General features: G+C 45.1%; 1 non-coding gene across 1 annotated transcript; it reads right to left on the bottom strand.

Annotated features, from left to right (window-relative positions):
• Positions 1-4,577: 4,577 nt before the first annotated feature.
• Trnap-cgg (transfer RNA proline (anticodon CGG)) lies at positions 4,578-4,652 on the bottom strand. Its single transcript has one exon. It is a non-coding gene; the product is annotated as a tRNA-Pro (tRNA).
• Between the last annotated feature and the right edge of the window lie 2,803 nt (positions 4,653-7,455).

The following is a 7,455-nucleotide window of genomic DNA, read 5'->3' as shown; positions in this document are numbered from 1 at the left end:
GCCAAAAAGTCGATCCTTTTTTCACCAAACGTTTGTCAGCATGTAGATACACATTGTTAGCTGTATAAACGTAAGAGATACCTCTCATACGTCAGGTTAATCGGACTTGATAATATTCGTTAGTTTGAGGAAGGGATCCCAGTTTCGAGTTCGTTCAACCGAAACGCTGGTTGTCCTGTCTGCTGTTGATTAAAGCCTAGTGTCTGCAGTGCATCAGAGTATTGCTTGGTGTCTAAGTCGGAAGTCTTAGTTTGGATATGCTTCATTAAAGGTATGTGAATTGTAATTATTGATGTTTTAAAACCGCGTTTGTTTGGCGTTTCCAAAGTGATATCAAATTTTTGTTGTAGGCCTACATTTCCTGACGAAGTATTTAGCAATCTGTGGTTGAAAATAAACAATATGAACACTGAGGTTAAATAATTTAACCTTTTCAACGACACCTGCTGTCAAACCCTGTAGCACTTTAGATCGCTTTCTCCTTTTAGCTACTGGTCGAGTTAACAAAGATCCTCCACATGTAGTACTTCCCATTGCGAGGGTATTACTATCTTCAATATGATCGCAATTCTGTGACTGTGAAACGGGAAATCAGAGGACCAGACACATTTTAAACACCGCAACAACACACTGTTTTGATTCAGTCCAGGATGTACCCTCGACAATTACATACATTCTTTATGAGTACAGACCATTATATGAGGAGGAGTTGATCTGATCAATAACAGGTACAGCAGGGAACGCAAAAGTGAATGCCTGCGATCATTTTCAGATAAATTTCATAAATAATGCTTTCAAACCAATGAGAAGTATAGTCATTTCCTGTATATGTTGTATTATGATTGTTTTGTGAAAATGTATCTATTTCCGATGTTGTAATATTAAGTTTCATGTCTAATTCATAATTTTGGTGAAGTGGAAATATCCTCGGCTTTTAATGTCAGGACCATCGAATACATCTTTCCAAGATACTGAGATAGGAAGTCAACGTAAACAATCTTATATGACTGTTTGGTTAAGACAAAATAGAAAATAATAACAGGATAAAGTTTTTATACTTTCCGAAAGAAGGAGGTTTTGTATTCGTTCTCGTTCTCAAATTTCCGATTTAATTAATCATCGTCTGTGGCTGCGAAAAATATAGCTTTACAGCAAGCACTGAAATTCCCAATGTCAAATACTTCAGTCATTTCATTCTACAGTTACTGGGGTATCGTACTTTGGTGTGTAGTGCGCACAAAATAACTTGGACCATACCTGCGCAGGCGGCGTTGTATGGGAGCGGACAACAGCTGAGGGCAGGCACTGCACGGTAGAGGAGGTGCAGATCAACAGCCGAAGGCCGTTCACAAGTGAAACTGCTGTGTTGGCAGAAGAGCCAACACCGTGTTGCTAGAGGAGGCCGAAATGCACGCGTTTAATTACACGCAGACTGGCGTGAGGTCTGGAACATTACAAGGAAATGAGAATTTAGAAAAACGGACGCAGTTGCTGTAATACTTAACTTTAATCCATAATTGTAGAACATCGCTCTTGATGATACATAATTTATAATCTCAATATAAACTGGAAATGGCGCCTTGCTAGGTCGTAGCAAATGACATAGCTGAAGGCTATGCTAACTATCGTCTCGGCAAATGAGAGCGTATTTGTCAGTGTAGCATCGCTAGCAAAGTCGGCTGTACAATTGGGGCGAGTGCCAGGACGTCTCTCTAGACCTGCCGTGTGGTGGCGCTCGGTCTGCAATCACTGACAGTGGCGACACGCGGGTCCGACGTATACTAGCGGACCGCGGCCGATTTAAAGGCTAACACCTAGCAAGTGTGGTGTCTGGCGGTGACACAACAGAAACAACTAAGCTAGAGATACCGAGTCTGTAAACGATCGTATTAGCAAGTTACTTCAGTATTACCAGTAATTCGAAGAGTTATTAATCGCTAACCAGAGTAAGGAAATCAGTGCATGGACAACTGACACGGCATGGCTAACACCCGGCAGTAAACAAAGGTGACTGCACTTTCCAAACAAAGCGGTAGACGCGCCGAACGCTGAGAACGAGAATACATTTCATTCACGTTGTTCGTGTGTGCTGTGTTTCTTTATATATGGAACGAAAGGTAAGGGAGTTTTGTGACGGATCCCAAGCCCAAGGTCCTCGGCGGTACTTTTGGGTCAGTCACCACAAATTGTATAAAGCGTGGGTAGTGACCAGGATGTAGCTATGTCTGTTGACCGAAAAAATAATTAATGACAAGAATTGCGCCAGCTAGAATGAAGAGATAACTTATCATTATTTCTGACGAAACGTGCACCAGCAATATATGTCCAAGAAATATCCCAGAGTAATCCGTGTACTGAGCCTAGTCAAATACAACAGCAAATATCACACAGCAATGGCTCCGCTATAAACTCCACGAAAGGCTAGCAGTAGACAATCGACAATAGACTGTCCGTCTCGGGGCCAGCGCTCCTCCTTATATGCAAAAGGCAGAGGGCGCTGCGGACCCGAGCTCAGCCATGGCGCGACCTCTTGCGTCGGCGGTAACGCCCTGAGACGCCGACGGCCGCGACAGGAACTGTGGCCAGCGATGTCACGGTCAGGGCGCGGGTTGGTTGGTTGGGTCCGTGGATGCAACAGCGAGACTAAGGGCTAACGTCCCGTCAACGACGGGATCATTTTTGAGATACAACAGTTCCCGCTATATAATCTTACCGTAGATACGGTCGTTCATCCCCCGTACGAGTTCGCAGACGTAGTGAGGAGAGTAATTTTAGAGCCAGGGAATTCAAACATTGCCGTCCCAGCGTATATAGCTGATTTATTGATTGTTTACGCTCATTTGACAAGATTCAAATGGTTCAAATGGCTCTGAGCACTATGGGACTCAACTTCTGTGGTCATTAGTCCCCTAGAACTTAGAACTAGTTAAACCTAACTAACCTAAGGACATCACAAACATCCATGCCCGAGGCAGGATTCGAACCTGCGACCGTAGCGGTCTTGCGGTTCCAGACTGCAGCGCCTTTAACCGCACGGCCACTTCGGCCGGCCATTTGACAAGACGTGGACTATTTACTTACTGAATGCAACAAGGGAAAAACCACTGTCGTTTCAATGTTCGAGGGACGTTCAATAAGTAATGCAACACATTTTTTTTTTTTAGAGTTTGGTTTTCAGAAACTTCCTGGCAGATAAAAACTGTGTGTCGGAACGAGACTCGAACCCCAGAGTTGGAGTCTCACTCCGGTATGCAGTTTCATATCAGGGCAGACTCCACTAAAGAGTGAAAATATCATTCTGGAAACAGGTTGATTTTACTCGGAATTCAAATCACCACACAATTCATTAGCATTTTCACTACAAAACCCTATTTTTCAACATAATCTCTGTTAAATGCAACGGCTTGACACCACCTTACTGGGAGAGCCTCACGGCCCGTGTGGTACCATTCTACTGGTCGATGTCAGAGACAACGTCTTCCTGCAAGAAAAGCCTCTCCATCACCACGAGCTGCTTCCTGCAGAGTGCACCCTCGTTAGATGCAAACAGTTCTGCAGAACTGGTCCTTCGTTGCTCTTTATGGTCCTCTGTTAGGTGGCGAGGAACCCAATGGGCACACATTTTCGAGTACCCCAGCTGGTATAAAAGCATGTCAGCACTATCAACAGAGACGTCCAGTTGTGCAGCGAGGTGTTTGACTGAATCGGTTGATCACCTCGAATGAGAGTGTACCCACGTTCCAACAATGCAAGACACACAACGGCTCGCGGAGGATAGGACAGGTCTGAGTGAACATGTTGCGATAATGACAGATGCCGCTCCCCCAACGACTCACTGTGCTTTTGTTCACTGCTAAGGTTTTTTTCCGAAGACTTTCTTCAAGCGCCTATGAAAATCTGAGACGCTCTGGCTTTTCCCGAAAAGAAAATCAATGACAGCTACCTGCTTAAAACGCAACTCCTTTACTGACGCCATTTTGTATGCAACTTATAGCGCCGCCATCTGTCGGAACTGAGACTACATGGGCTGAAGCAGGAATGTCCCACGATGTCCCACAGTAAATTTTGCATTTTTTCAACCGAAGTTGCTCGAGAGTAAAAATGCATTGCGTTACTTATTAAACGCCCCTCGTATTTCCTTAGCTACTGAAGAAACGGTATCTCCTAAAAGTAAAACATCTGCCATAATTTTAAAATGAAATTGATAAACTTCAAAGACAGACATGTAGACAGGACCGAATCTTTTTAATCCTGATTTGTTTATGTACGGGATTTTCTCACAGTATTTTAGTGGCACTCACAGGAACGGACGTATATGATTCTTACACTGAAGGGCCAGTATTCCCATGCGCGAGATTAAATGCTGTCTGTTGATGTTGGGTGCGCTGACGCGCTAGGGACAGTATGTGAACGGAGCAGAGATGATTGATGAATCATTGTAGTGACGTTAAAGGACGCAAACGAGGAAATCCACTGACATAGGTGAATCTGACAAACAGTATGTAGTAATGGAATGACATTTTCACTCTGCAGCGGAGTGTGCGCTGATATGAAACTTCCTGGCAGATTAAAACTGTGTGCCCGACCGAGACTCGAACTCGGGACCTTTGCCTTCCGCGGGCAAGTGCTCTACCAACTGAGCTACCGAAGCACGACTCACGCCCGGTACTCACAGCTTTACTTCTGCCAGTACCTCGTCTCCTACCTTCCAAACTTTACAGAAGCTCTCCTGCGAACCATGCAGAACTAGCACTCCTGAAAGAAAGGATATTGCGGAGACATGGCTTAGCCACAGCCTGGGGGATGTTTCCAGAATGAGATTTTCACTCTGCAGCGGAGTGTGCGCTGATATGAAACTTCCTGGCGGATTAAAACTGTGTGCCGGACCGAGACTCGAACTCGGGACCTTTGCAAAGGTCCCGAGTTCGAGTCTCGGTCGGGCACACAGTTTTAATCTGCCAGGAAGTTTCAGTATGTAGTAATGGTTCGGCGCCTAGGCGCGAGCGTCTCAGAAACGGCGAAGCTGGGCGCTGTTCGCGTCCTGTTGTAGGCTGTGGAAAGTGATTGGAGGACGGTGAAACAATGAGTAGGCGACAAGGTGTGGGACTCTCTCAGGTCTCATGACGTGCAGGTCGGAGGTTTGACATTTCCGTAAAGCGATCTGAAGACAGAGTGCAATGCTGGTCCAGGCAGAAGTGTTTCAGAGTACAGCGTTCAACACTCCGCCTCGGACGACCATACCCGTTCCCTTGTTAATCCAACGACAACCTCGGTTACGACTGCAGTGGACGCGTGATCATCGCGATAGGACCGTGGATCAATAGCAACGTGTCGCCTGGTCGAGTGGATCAAGTAGGTTGTTACAACCGGTCGATGGTCGTATTGGGATTGACGTCATTCAGGCGAACGGCAGGTTGACACATGGTATGGGGTAATACTACCCCATGGGGGACGCTCACCTGGGTTCCCTCTGGACCCTGTGGTAGTAATCGAAGGCATTGTGTCATCCGTGAACTACGTGAATATTATTGCCATGGCCTACAGGGGACCGGCAAAATAATGTGAAAAGAGGTAATAATGTGATGGTTGTGTTTGGCGGTTAACAACGAAGGTAAGGCACGTGTCGCGCTGGACTGTGCGTGTTCCATACGGACTAGGCATCAGTGCAGATTGTTTACGCGTAGTGCACACTTCGTATCTGCATTCAGAGGCCGAGGTCGAAGTGCAAGGAAAGACCTAACAGACTTCCAAAGAAGGCACATTGTGGGGGCCCGATTAACTGGAGCATCAGTAACCGAGACGGTCAACTTATTAAATGTTCAAAAAGCAACTGTTTCAACAGTCATGACAGCCTACACAAAACATCGAAAGACATCGTCGTTTAAACGTAATAGTGGGCACAAATCAAAATTAAATGACGGAGGTCGTCTTAAGCTAAAACGGATTGTGTCAAAACGACACGTAACTACGGCGGCTAAAGTCACTGCAGAGCCCAATAGCCATCTTAGAGACTCCGTCTGTATTGACACTGTCTGCGAACACTCCACAAAGCGAATATTCATGGACGAGCTGCTACGCCGAAACCATTATTGGGGACAAACAACACAAAAAAGGTTAAAGTATGGTGTCAGGAGTGTAAATCGTGGACAGCTGATCAGTGGAAACACGTGATATGGTCGGACGTTATCGTTTATCCAACGTCGTGCCGGGTTTACGTCTGGAGAAAATAAAAAGAAGCCTACAATCCTGATTGTTTGATTCCAACAGTTAAGCATGGAGGTGGAGGTGTAACGGTGTGGGCAGCCATATCATGGTATTCTGCTGGTCCCATCATTACTCTCAAAGGCCCTGTTACAGCCAATGATTATGTGAACATTTTAGATGATCATGTGCACCCCGTGAATCAAATGCTGATCCCCAATAATGATGCCATATTTCAGAACGACAATGCACCCATTCACACAGCCAAGACAGTACACTCGTGGTATGAGGAGCATGCAGCTGAACTGCAGTTTCTTGCCTGGCCAGCACAGTCCCCAGACTTGAACATTATCAAACTCTTGTGGGCGGTATTGGAGCGCAGACTCCGAAGCAGATTTCCGCCTCTCTCATCACTACAAGAGCTAGAAGAAGTTTCTTATCGAAGTGTGGCAAACATTCCACTGGAGCTTATACAATGATTATATGCCAATATTCCAAGAAGAATCTCAGCTGTATCACAGGCAAATGGGGATCTGAGCTCTTGTTAATAAAGTACATACAGATGTTCATAATATTTTGCCTATCGAACGTACATATCGTCATGCTGGATGCCAGTAGTAGGACAACCTATGTTGCCAAATTTATTCAGCATGGCGTATCCAAGATGCAAGTGATAAATATGGCAACATTACAATGATGTCATGGTGGGAAGTTCAAATTTTGGTGGGAAAATAGGTCAATTAGACTACCTCCACTAACCTAAGGAAATGGCAATAAAATAGGTCACTTGAGCTACCTCCACTAACCTTGGTCATCTGATAGCAATGTCTCCCTTGGAAGTGGAGGGAAAAGAACTCGGCCTGTGCTGGATAGGATGAATATAAGTCTTTATTTTGCATGTAATGTTTATTTGAACAATTTGAGGCAGTAGCTCCATCCAGTGAGTTCACCATAAGGTCCAGCATCCAACTGAGCTAGTAGACAGTACTCCCACCAGAGGGCGCTATTGTCCCACAGCAGTGTGGGGAAAATGGAGGGAAAAGGACTCAATCTGTATCCAGCTTTTGGAGAGAAGAAGGAGAGTACTTATTTCAGGACAATTTATTCAGGGATGGATTACACATAGTATATTTATTACACTGATACAAAACATTCATCCTGACGTTCTTGGGGTCACAATACAGAGTCTACAGACCTGATAACTACACGTAAATCACCGAAATAATGCAGTACACTGTGTGTAGAAATGGGAAC

The sequence above is a fragment of the Schistocerca nitens genome, chromosome 5 (assembly GCF_023898315.1).
Source record: "Schistocerca nitens isolate TAMUIC-IGC-003100 chromosome 5, iqSchNite1.1, whole genome shotgun sequence".
NCBI lineage: Eukaryota > Metazoa > Arthropoda > Insecta > Orthoptera > Acrididae > Schistocerca > Schistocerca nitens.
The sequence above is the reverse complement of the archived record's forward strand: the minus strand, read 5'-3'. Positions and strand labels throughout refer to the sequence as shown.